The sequence below is a fragment of the Oreochromis niloticus genome, linkage group LG23 (assembly GCF_001858045.2).
Source record: "Oreochromis niloticus isolate F11D_XX linkage group LG23, O_niloticus_UMD_NMBU, whole genome shotgun sequence".
In the NCBI taxonomy this organism is placed as follows: domain Eukaryota; kingdom Metazoa; phylum Chordata; class Actinopteri; order Cichliformes; family Cichlidae; genus Oreochromis; species Oreochromis niloticus.
The window spans coordinates 18,570,990-18,584,238 of record NC_031986.2 but is presented as its reverse complement, the minus strand read 5'-3'; the positions used below and the strand labels follow the sequence as shown (position 1 = coordinate 18,584,238).

General features: G+C 43.5%; 1 long non-coding RNA gene across 1 annotated transcript; it reads right to left on the bottom strand.

The window, feature by feature from the left end:
* Window positions 1-5,548: 5,548 nt before the first annotated feature.
* Window positions 5,549-7,486, bottom strand: LOC112843720 (uncharacterized). Its single transcript, XR_003216185.1, has 4 exons — window positions 7,277-7,486; window positions 7,029-7,128; window positions 6,728-6,914; window positions 5,549-6,267 (listed from the first exon to the last, which is right to left on the bottom strand). It is a non-coding gene; the product is annotated as an uncharacterized LOC112843720 (long non-coding RNA).
* Window positions 7,487-13,249: the final 5,763 nt, after the last annotated feature.

Below are 13,249 nucleotides of genomic sequence, written 5' to 3'. Positions count from 1 at the left end.
TTTTCACATCTTTCTGTCTGGACTCCACAAACCTGGAGTGGACTCTTCCAAATGAGCTGCATTTGGGTGAAAAGCATTTTCTTTTTTATTTCATAAGAAAGAACACATGAGACACACATTACATCTACAGCAAAGCTGAAAGGAAGCAATTTGTTTAAGGGCACTCCAGCAGGGCAGCTCTCACTGCTCATCTATAAACGTGGAAGCGCGTTTTACCGATTTTCTCTCTCACTAAACGTAGTGGACAGAAAAGCAAGCCTCTCAGGTGTGATGGCATCAGCCGCATCCTCGCTTCGGACGCGACGGCGGAAACCGAACCTGACGTCGCAGAACTGAAAAGTAATTAGAGGCCGCGACGCCGCGCTCCTTCGGCTGACACCAAATCAATGCAGTTTTTCCGCGTTATCAATTAAAGACGTGTAATTACAAGCGTGGAGAATTGCCTCTCACAAACAGTCAAAGCTGCAGACGGCCCTTCACCGCCGGCTGGCTCCAGAGCCTCTCCTTGCCCGTCTGCACCTTGACCCCAAATGTCACGAGTGACATCCTGGAGCCGCAACGAAGGGTTGTTTATGGATTTTATGGCACTCGCTCCAAACACCTGAGCGATAAACTCAGTGTAGCATGCAGCATCGAAATGCTGTACACTTGGTAGCGAGCCAAAGTGCAAAATGTATTACTCGAGAGCCCAGCTCCCAATTGGAGCCAGCTGGGTTTGAACCATTAGCCGGTACAAGCAAAGACAACCTGGTTGCCGAGCGCGCTGACACTCCTGGGTAAATGAAACAGAGGGCTCTACACTGTTACTCCCCCCACTCACCCACCCTCCCACTCCTCCCTCCCTCCCTACATCCACCCCTACACCCCGCGGCCTCCCATCAGCACCTGGGAAAATGGATTTGAAACGAGGGCAGCTCCCCAGCCCTCTCCCCCAAATGAGCAGATGGAGGCTTCCGCAACGATTATCACCACATTACCTGGGAGTCTGTTGACGAACAAGAACAATACAGGCGCTGCTAATAAACCCCAATCAAACATGACACCCCCGCTAATGTCGCTCACTGCTCTATCCCTACAAGGCAGAGCTAGTCGCACTGATTCGTTTTCATCAAAGTGCCCAGCTACAGCTGCATTCTCCTCTGGCTGGGGAGAAACAGTAGAGGTGATTTCTTTCATTGCCTCCTCTCATGTTGGAGTCATCACTAAGCTTCCCCTTAATTTGCAGCCATTATGGTTTTCCTCACTTTCTATCATATGTGTATGTATGCTGCTACAGTGGTGGATGCTCACACTAAACATGGGAAGAGTTTAACATAATGACATCAGTATATGTAAATGTAATCCCCGTGAGACAAAAGTGGAGGCATTTAAACATTTTTTATGTCATAGCAAGGTAATGTGCTCATTTCAGGATGCCCCACCCACATGCTGTTCAAATATATGTCTGCAGAAAAATTTGAAGGTAACTTTTTCAGGCCTGCCCACCTTCAAAATCTGAATATCAGTAACAAAAAGGGATCCGAGTTGAATTTTAGGAAGAAAAAGTCACTACAAGGCAACCAACAACAACCTCGGTTCTTGCTAGGTTAAAGTATTCCTTGACCAGTTGCTGGAGGTTGCTGTTGCAAGGTGAAATTGGTTTCAAAGAGGGTGCTGCACCACACACCACCTTATAAGTGGTCAGAAACTTGTAAATAAGTCATGAAAGAATAAAGTTACATTGAAACCAAGCACACCATTGTTTTTCTTGTGACATTACCAATAAGTTTGATGTGTCACATGGCCCTCTTCCTATTGAAAAAACATAAGTTGTATCCAAGATGGCCGACTTCTAAATGGCTACCATGGTCACCACCCATCTTGAGGAGTTTGCCCCCTCACATATACTAATGTGCCACAAACAGGACTTTAATATCACCAACCATTCCCATTTTATTACAGTGTATCCATATAAATGGCCCACCCTGTATATTGTCGAGGTCCACTGTACTTTGCTTCAAAGATGACAATTTTTTCTGCAAAGACTCACACCAAGCTGTAGTGAAACTTGAATAAGTGCAATGCATACCAGAAATCAGAGAACTTTTGCATTCATGGTAAAAGTTGTGCCTTACTCCGGCAAGTCAAAATGTGCAACTTTTACCTTGACACCAAATGTTCTCTATTTCTGGTTTCACAATCTTCACAGTTTCACTGTTGCTTGGCAAATCACCAAATGGCCACTTTTCCCTATTGACTGGTTTTTACCAACGGGATCTCTGACCGACCTGCATGAAAGAGTCACCAGGTCCAGGGCAAAATCCAACCCACTCCTCTACCTTGAGCACAGACCCTTTAAGCCCCACCTGCAGTTGTTTGACCCACACTGTGACAACTGCTATCCTAAACAGAGGGTGTCCTTCAAGCAGCAGGAGCTAAAATGGCTTGAGGAGTCACACCAAGGCCCAAAATAAGTTAAATGTTCATTAGTATGTTGTTCTTGCCTACTTATCTTTCATTTGTGTTTGTATTTGGTGAAATCTAGGGGTAAAAATGTCTTTAAACAATACCAGCTACCACAAAATGCACATAAAAGTAGAATAATAAAACATTTAAAATAAACACCATTATCAGTTTAAACTGTGAATCATGCAGAGATATTCTAGCAGAGAGCATTTGGACTGCCATGAGCCTGAAACAGCTCGATAAACCATGTGTGTACGTGCACAGCTGCTTGTTGATATGACCCTTTTTATGTCATGTGAACTTTTCTAAATGTGGTAAAACGAATGTTGCCTCTGAATATAAAGAAGTTGTGTGTACATGCAGAGGTTGGTAGAGGTTTCTGGCATGTGGCAGATGCACATTTCTCTCCCCAGACTTCACACTTCTTTTCATATCTCCTCTTTTGTTTTAGTGTTAGTGCTCAGTTTTCTCCCTCGGGGAGTCTGGCCCTCTCTCCCTGTCTCTCTCATGCCTCCTTTTTTACCCAAAAAAGCCCAACTGTAACAACAGTGGTCTCTAAACAACCCAGGGATTCCAGACGACTGACCTCAGCACTGCTTGTCCACCGCTGAGATACAAATATTTACCCCTATCGCGTTCATCTCAGCAGCGAGGGCCCCTGATTGGGCCTCGCTTGGCTTGAATGCCCCTGGAAAACAAATCAAACTCGGTCTCTTTTTGTCTTTTTTCCTTCTCTTAAACCAACATGAAGACACGCATGTCAACACACTGAGCCGAGCGAACTGCAGTCAACATAAATCAGACAGGCTTCTTGCAGAACTTTTAAGAGTTTGATCTAAAATTTGGAGTTTTAACAGATTTATTGGGCGCCAAACTGGGCAGAACACACATCTGAGTGGATGATAATGCACAAAAGGATCCAGCATGTGTGCCGCCAGTGGCCTTTTTTTGTAATAAACTACCAAATTCCTCACTGAGACACTGAAGTGAAGTGGTTGCACACAGTCACCACAAGACTAAGGCTGCGTCCACACCAATTTGAACCTCATGTGTAAAGCACAACCCTCTCATTCATGCTGATGAAGCCAGGCTGGAAACGAGGCTCGGATGCCACCACAGGGGGCTCTGTCAAAACAGTGCAACAAAAGTTCCTGTTGGGGGATTTAAACCTAAACCTCGGGGTCACGGCGAGCAAAGGTCAAACTGTTGCGACCATGATATCTTCTAGACTCGACTGTCTCGTTGCATTATTAAGAGTCGTGCAGTGTTTTGGCTTCTGTTTCTCTCTTTCTACAACTGGACTTCCTGGATTGTATTTCCTCATCAGGTCCTCCTGCTCGGTGTTACCTCAGCGCTGAGGGTCTCTCTGAGTCTTCTGTGATACGATGATTAATTGCTACACTTACATAAGAAGTTGGTTGGTTTTCCAGTTGAAGGAGATCAAATCTGGCACAATCACGGTGCAATGAAGTTAAAAGTTCAGACATCCCTAAGCGCCTCAGATCTAAATCACGCTAAAAACTGCAGTTCCTCTAACAGCCACTCGAGGCTTCCTTCAGAGGCTTCCCCATAGTCTCCCATTTTAAAATCCCCAGTTTTACAGGAGAAATAGACCTGCTTACATTCTGCTACAAATAACAGTTTTGATCCCTATAGATAATCTTCCCCTTCATAAAACTGTACAGGGGTTGAATTTTTAGTTTTAGTCATCTGAATTTGAGTCATCTGAATTTTCGCTCTAGCTCAAAAACTTTAAGGAGTACAGTAATGTGTAGTGTACATGATAACAAATAGTTCAGACAGCAGTACCTTGTGACTGCCTTGTGCTACCACAATACACCAAATATCCCTGTAAAGCTTGTCTTCTCTTCTTGTTTGAATTTTGTCTCTGGTCATTTTAAAATGGCCCTGCCAGTGGGCCCACTGTAAATAAAGAGGTTAAATTTCATTAAGTCTTCAAGTTATGCATTTTCAGAGGCAGATGGATGCTTCCTCTTTTGATGATGCTTTTTTGTGTTTGTTCCCTTTAGAGAATTTTTTTAAGGCCAGTTGCACTAAAAAAAAAAAGACAGGAACCAAAGATGGCAGAACCGAAGATGTAAAGATTTTCACTGGGAGACGAGATGGTTTGGACATGTGCAGACGAGGGATAGTGGATATAGTGGACAAAGGAGGTTGAACACGGAGCTGCCAGGAAAGAGAAAAAGAGGAAAACCGTGGAGACTCTTGTTTTGATGTAGTGAAAGAGAACATGCAGACGGTTGGTGCAACAAAGGAGGATGTTAGGGAGAGGGGTGGGATGGAGGCAGATGATCTGCTGTGGCGACCCCTAAAGGGAGCAGCTAAAAGAGGAAGAATTATATGTGCAGGTAACCAGACTTACAGGCCATCTGATGCTGAATTATATCGATTATATTTTTCTTCACCTATGAAAAAGCAATGTTACTGTGGTCTCGTTGTGTATATGAGCTGTATAATATCAAAAGTTCATTTCTGGCTTTTATATTTAGCAGTGATGATAAATTTTTATCGGTCTCAGCTGAGGTGGTGTGTGTATGTGTGTGTGTGTGTTATGACCTCTCTGCAAACACCAGACACTTTACCTGTGTCACAGATTTTTTTTTCTTTGAAATTAAGAAGATTTTTGAGTCTGTGCTGCTTCTATCACTGAATAACCCCCCCCCCCCCCCCCCCCCCTTAAAAAAAAGACTGTATTTTTCACATCTCTGTGTTTTTCACATCTGGGTGAATTGGACAAATCATCGGCGCTGCGTAAAAACCACCGCTAAGGGTCTGAAGAAGCCCGAGTACACAATATACTCCTTTTCAAAGCACCCGCTGCAGTAGTTTGTGTTTGACACTGATCAAGCATAATCATCAGGCGGTCAGGGTCTGTGTGTGTTTATGTGTGTGAAGAGCACACACTGATACACACAAAGACCATCTCCCTCTCTATCTTCCCAGTACAAGTAGAGCTAACCACTCCAGGGAGCTGGAGACTCAATTAATGACATACATACAGCACTTGCAAGATGTCAGGAAAGAAGCACACAACGGCACATATGCACATTAAAGGCTGTTTTATATAGCATATCTGTGTGTGTGTGTAGCTCTTGAACTCCAGGGCATATAGGGTAATATGCAGGCTAAGGCCCGTATGTTCTTGTGGATTATCAGGCTCTGAGTTTTAACACATCCAATGAATAGCACCCTCTTATGTACTGAAAATTGTCATTTAAAATTCAAAGCAAGAAATGGTGGAATTTGTTATGTTTATGTCATTTATGAATTTGACTTAAGTGTGAGTTTTAAAGCAGGAATGTCTGGAGATGAAAAATACTGTTGAAAACTGCAGTTCATTGAGTGGCCACTTGAGGCTCGAACTAAAAGCGAGTCAGTGCCCATGGAGTCCCATGTTAAAATGTCCAACTTTAAAGCAGAAATAAACATGTTTACAGCTTGGTACAAAAAACCCCCAAATGTCTCTATGGATAAATTCATCTTTGCGACAACTATAGAGGGAAAAAAATTATATAACTCATCTTAAACCCATTAAATTTGTATCATGGCTTCAAATTATCTATTAGCAGCAAAGGAATGTAGTGGTTTTCATATTTGCAGACAGCTGCGTCCACACTGGAAGTGAGTGGCTCATCGTGCATCACTGTGATGTTGCTGGCAAACGGTCCAGGTTCTGGTTGCCAAGGTAACCCTCTAGCTCTAATTACCAGGTCATATGTCAATCAGAGGTATCCTGCTTTCTCATTGGGATTTGGATCTCTGGTAAACTGGTGCCTCAGGAAGGACGTCCGGTGTAAAGATCTGCCAAAGCAATAATACAAGAAATAGGGGTGCAGCTAAAAGTAGCTTGTTCTTATTCTTTGAGGAAATTGTGGATGATCGCTGTCTCCTGTTTGAACTCCGCCAACTTGAGTAACAGAACTGTATCTATCAACCATGCTTGTGGTGTTATTGACTTTTGCAGTACTAATAACTAGTAATATGGCTTTCTGTGCTGTTAGTAAGAAGTTTGTGCTCCAATTTTATTTATATAGCATCAATTCTGAATAAAAGTCACCTTAATTGCTTTGCATTGTAAGGTAAATATTAGAGAGAAAACCCCCATTGAGCTAGCACTTGGTGACAGTCAGAAAGAAAAACTCCCTTTTAACAGGAAGACACATCCATTAGAGCCAGGCTCAAGGAGCAGCAGCCATCTGCCGTGACCAGTTGGTGTTGCAAAACATTACAAAAGTTAGTTGATAACTTAGCTGACACTCACAAAACAGTGGGAGCGTGTCATGGTGTCTACAGCTGCCCTGGTCTGAGGCTGTAACTATGCAGAAAACATGAATGCCAGCCTGTGTCAGTGTCACTCCAGTCAACGTTTCACTGTTTCTGTCTGACGACCACCACCTTCTTATGTTTCCTGCCACATGAGGACTTTTGGTATAATGGCTGTTTTTCTCCTAGGTGAAAAAAACATAGATAAACATATTCGACTAAAAGCCCTTACCATGGTCAAGAGACAAGAAGCCATTAGCAGCATCTCCAATATAGGAACAGTAATGTATACAGCTTACCTTTCCTCACAAAAACTCCGGGTCTTAGAACAGAGCATACTGTATTGGCAGCTCTAAAAATCTTGTGGTCTAACAGTAGAAATGGCAGAAGATTGGGGCTCTAAGAGAATGACAGCAAGTTCATACCAGTCCAATAATAATTCTGACTCATTCGTAATGTTTTTATTAGCTGTGAAATGCAATCACACTTCTTCTGTGAATACGTTCTATTTTGCTAGCCAACTAAGACATTAGGGAGATTAATAAACCTGTAATCCCTGGAAGTTTGGTGAGATAAGGTGTCCCTCTTTTTTCCAAACTGCCAAAGTTAACTCTCCATTTCACACCTCTGTGGTCTTCCACCCACCGAGGCCTCACCTCCACACTCGCACACTCTGTCTGCCATGGCTTAGGCACGGTCGGCTGCAGCTGACGGGTCGTCACTTGGAGGAAGACGGTGGCTGCTCACAGATCCCGGGGTCAAAGGTCATTCCTGTTCTCCTGGCAAAAGGTGAGAGGAGCAGAGCACGGGTCAGTGGTGCTGAAATCTCATTTAAGAGACTGACCCCGGAGGGCCAGCCTGAGCCGGTCTGACGCTCAGAGGCGCCGTCACTAGGGATGATGTATAGGTTTGGCCCGACAGAGGAGCCTCAGCGTGATGCATACGTGCACACACCTAGTCTTACAGGCGCTGATGCACAGAGCTTCAGAGCATGTCAGTTTGGCATCTCATCTCTTATTGGATAAGATAAAAACCTGTGCTGAAACTGGGAGGTTGCAGCAGCAATTAATAACAAAGAAGAAAGAAAACAGGGATACAGATAGGAATAAAATGCTACACACAAGATAATGTGAACATGAAGCAGGATAAACAGGAATGGGTGGGTCACAGAAAAGCAGAGCAGCAGAAAGACTCACTTTCAGCAGACTGATATGAAAGGGAAATACACTGAATTGCTGTGCTGCATGCAGTTACAACTTACAGGTAAAGTGAATAATACTGATGGATATTATTACAGTGCAATAATTTGCTGGAAAAATGTGGATCCTTAAACTGAATGTGGGTCAATTTATGCCGACACGTACCAGTCACCTAAACAGCGCTACCGACACCCGCTCCCTCAGGAGAACAAAGAACCCCTAAAAGAGAAAAAACTGAGCAGGAAGAAGAAAAAGGAGCCAAATCCTTAAAAATTCCTCAAAATTCCTCAAATCCCCATCCCAATGCTTTGCCTTACATACTGTATTTCCATGTGTCTTTGCACTGGAAAAATGAGGGGTGGCTCAAGACTTTTGCACAGTACTGTATATATGTCCTGTTCCTTTTACCTCAGAAGTCTGACCCGTGAGTGACATCACACTGGATCTGACCGTCTTCCAGGAGTATTAATCGCCACACAGCAGGCTTACAGACAGAGCCTGGTCAGTTATCTGTGTACGAGCTGAGTGAGCTGAAAACACACAGTATAGATTACAAATCCTGTTTATGCAACTGCTGACATGTTGGATGGCTGGTCCAACTTTCCAAGTAGGACTTGAAATCCTGACTGGAAACTCGGGTTTTCCAACTTCCCAGCTGATATGGAAAAGTCTGGTGCGCTCCTGCAACCTTTCTGCTCTCCTGTACCATTTCTTTTTTTGATTCTGGTTTTGTTGGGATTCCTTTCTTCCTGTTTGGGTCCTTTAGTCTTCCACTGCCACACAACTTTATCCATGCCCACTTTACTGAGACTTACATATCTGCTTGACCTTCGTAAATCTGCCCACACCACTTATTTCCATGACTTAATTAAAACAAACTGAAACACTAATATTAATAAATTTAACTAAAGTTAAACATTTATAATTGTTGTTTGTCACTTCTTTTTATAATAAGATTTCCCAACACTGAGCACATACATAACTTATAATCAAAAGGTTTTTCTTTTCTTTTTTTCTTGTCCTTTGCATTTGCAGTTTAAATGTGTTTTAGATCTGAGGACTTGACGCTCAATAGCAGCGTAGAACTTGATGTAAGGTGGCAGATTATGGAGCCAATTGAGATAAGTCGCAGTGATAAATTTCAGGTGGCAGGCTAGATACGCTCATTGTGTTCCTTTTCCTTTTTTTTCCTCCCCCCTTTTATCTGCGAGCTCTTGGTCGAGTGCCAAGTGGAATCAACGCGTCGAGCAGCCGAGGAAGCGGAGGAGAGAGTCAGTTTGTGAACAGTCTGAGTTTGAGCTCCTCCAAAGTTGAGATTTAGTTTTAGAGTTGGGGTTCAAATTTGTTTTATTTAGGCTTCGTGCATTTTCTACTCTTTCACAACCTCCGCCTTTCTCCCCCTCTCCCTCCCTCAATTCCTGTCTTTCTGTCATTCTCATGCATCAGGGGCACCACATGGCCTCCTGCATGCCATTTGTGTTACTTTCTTGAGTTATTGCGAGAAGTGCGAGTGTCGAGGCGAACAGAAGGGAACAAAGACAGTGAGATGAACCCCTCATCGATCTTCGTATTGAGAACATCTGCCCCAAACCTGAGGGGGGTTAGCAGACTAAGTGGAAGTGGTGGGAAGTTGCAAGCAAACCAAGCAAACCAGAGTTCAGGTACAAGCTGATGTCTTGCGTACAACTAACAATGCAACGGTTAGTAGTTTACTCGCTGTCTCTTTATGAAGTGCACCCGTTCAACTTGTCATTAACACAAATATCTAATCAGCCAGTCACATGGCAGGAACTCAGTGCATTTAGGCAGGTAGACATGGACAACCTGACCTGCTGAATTCCAAACTGAGCATAAAGATAAGAAGGAAGGTGATTTAAGTCACGTGGCATTGTTTTTTAGTATTTTTAGAAACTGCTGATCTGCTGGGAAATTCCCACACAACCATCTCCAGGGTTTACAGAGGATGGTCAGAAAAAGAGAAAATATCCAGTGAGCAGCAACTCTCTGAGTGAAACTGTCTTGTTAGGGTTAGAGGAGAAAGGTCAGGATCCTGACAGGAAGGCCCTAAATAACCACTTATCACAATCAAGGTATGCAGAAGAGCCTCTCTGAATGCACAACACCTCAAACCTTGAGTGGGATGGGCTACAGAAGCAGAAGACCACACTGGGTGTCACTTCTGTCAGCTAAAAACAACAAACTGAGGCTACAATTCACACAGGCGCTCCAAAATTAGACAACAGAAGACTTCCATTAACCTACATTAACCTTTACAATAAAACAAATACCGTAAGAGTCAAATATATTAAAGAAGACATACAAGTTTGGAAGTCTGTGACAAACTCGCATTTGAACCACTCAAACAAAAAAGTCTTTTTTTTCTACAGCTCAGCTTGTTTCCTCACATAAACTCCTCATTTGTATCTTATTCCAGAGGCTACAGTGAAGTATGTTCAAACACAAATATTTAAAGTCACATCTGATGTCAGTAACTTAGAATAAAAGGCGTGCAAATTCACAGATCTGTCTTTTAGACAATTATACATAAAAACCACCGTGGAGGAGGCGGAGGAGGGGGGAGCGATCCAACTCTGCGCCCATGGGAGCAGATATCAGACCACAATCCAGCGTAGCCACAAAAAAGATTAGTTTTTCAGCATGAAAGGTTTAATGGTTGTAAATTCTGTGGACAAACTTCATGAACCCATCTTTGGAAGCTGTCACAGCTCTTCTGCAAAGCATAAGGAAACTACCATAAGCACAATTAGAAAAGGCATTTTGAAGGAAAGCGGGCTGTCTGGAGAAGCAAGTTTAACCACTTCATCAAAGAATAACTCCTGGAATGCATTGAAATCACAGATTGATGATATCTAGCAGTGTAACAGTATCCAGTGGAGGGGTTTTCTTTTAACTGCCAGCTGCTGAAGTTTTGCGGTGCAGCTGTTATTAAATAAATGTCCCACCCTAAGCTCCGTATCAGGATGGCGTGAAGATCAAACGCAGGGGGCCCATTTGAAACCTGCCTTAATTATAATAGGAGGAGAGCCCAAGTTCAAATATTTATCAAATCGTAATCCTGACGCTGTATCCGCTTCACACGAGACGAGCACTCTGATGGACCTGACAGCTTCCCTCTCACCCAGGCGCCGGACGGGAGCATGTGCAGTCTGAGCGCAGCCACATGTGGGGCTGATTATGAGGGGCCGAGTGTTTACGGTGGACCCAGATGTTGGGTGTTTAAAATGGCACGGGCCAAGCGGCGAGTTTTGACAGCTCGTGGTTCAGCTCGACCTACACTTTGGTTGTCGGGCCGCTGAGACAAAATGTCAAACACGCAGATAAGGGCCAAGTAAATGTGATTACAGCAATTCGGCTTCGCCGCTGCCTGGCCAATCTGTCCAGCGTCGGTCAACACCTCTCCTGTGTTTGGAGGGAAACATCCAAGGCTGAAGGGCTTCCTGAAAACCACCCACTGGTTAAAGTAAAATGGATGGATGAATAAATAGACGAGCAGTATATTAAAGGAGGGATCGTGCAAGTGTGATTAGCTTGACACATATTAGTAGATGAATGAAAGAGTGTTGGGAGGCAAGGAAAGAAGCATAGGATGAAAGGTAGAGTAACTGATGAATGAAAGAGTGCGTGCACCGATCGACAGATGAGAAAAGCAAAAGACAAGAAAGACAAAATATAAAGAAAGAGTTGGAAGTGTGTCATTAGCTTCTGGATAAATGAAGCAAGGAATGAATGTAAGATTTCGAGAAGCGCACAACTCCAGGGCTGGGAAATAAACCTAATGTTGAAGTGCTCAAAACTGCAGTTCCTCTGATGGCCACTAGAAGCTGCTTTCAAAAGTGACTCAGCCTCCATAGACGCGCAAGTTAAAACTTTACAGCAGAATTAAGCATGTCTAAAATCTGTCACATTAACAATAAACTCCTTTACAACAACCACCCATCCAACCATTACCTTCCACTGGTAGTCTAAGTGGGGGACATTATTATCCCCAGCCACACTTTCCAGTTCCTCCTGAGGAATCCCAAGGTGTCTCCTCCCAGAACACCTCCAGAGGTGACATCCCAACCAGACGCCAAAACCACCTCAACTGGCTACATTTCCCCCAGTTATGGATACCTTACTGTACTGATGGGTCTCCCATTACAAATTGATCCCAGGGGAGGGACCAGATAAAGACTCATTCATAAAACCCTAGCCGGAGGGATAAGAGCAGGATAACCTCACCTGGAAGCTGGAAATCAGGGCCCTCTTTTGAAGCCAGGGCCAGTAGAGAAGCTCGAAGGTGAGCGTCTGTTGGTAAGGCCTGTCTTCATTGGGCTTGGTCTACCACTCACTGAAAAAATAAAAAAGAACATGGCTCCACCAACATGTGGGCACACCTATATGGGGCCTGGGCATGTAGACTCTCAGCAGATTCTTTAAATTTTTTTTTTTTTTTACATTTTTTGGTAAAGTTTTATGTAACCTACAAAATTTTACAGGTGCATTTGATTTCACTGACAAGTGGATGCTAACACAGGTGACTGGAGCTAATTCTCAGCCATTTCTCACGGAGCTTTTGGGGACATTGGTGCCTTTTTTGCAGTCGTTTCCCAAATAATAGATTGTGCTGTGTGGTTAATTGTACAAACATCCTGTCTGAGAGGTCTGTGCTCCAGTTTTTAACATTTTTATTTATTTATTTACTTTTTTTTGTATTGCACTAATCAGCAGTCACACACAGTCTGTGGATCTACCCTGCTAACAAAGCTTAGTTCACTGGCTGCTTTCTGGCTCCAAGGTGGCATTGACTAATATGCTTAACTTGAGGCTTCACAAACATTGTGATGTCAGACAGGCCACGTCCCTCTTTAATACACAGTTTATGAATTTATTCATTTGAATAACAGAAAGAGGGACTGGATGGATGAATGATTTTGCAGATGCAAAGGAGCAAAGACGGGGAGAACGGTGGACGGATGGAAAAAGGGAACAAAGAAAGTCAAAAAAAGTTTAATAAACTGTGGGCAGTGATGTAGGTGGGAAGGATGGAGAGAGGGGGTGACAGAAGGAAATGAACCTGCTGACAAATAAATGAGTGAATGAACAGACAAATTAATTTGGGGGCAAAAAGAGGATGATTGTAAACTAGTTTCTGGCTGTTAATCAGCTTCATATGTGAGATGCTTATACCAATCTGTATCGGTGGTGGCATAACCAAAGGCCTAGTGCTCCCAGAGCGGTCATTCAAGTTGATTGGCCAGCCGCTGACCCGTACAGAGGTAGTTTCCACCAGTCACAGTCAGTAGTTTACTAAGCAGCAT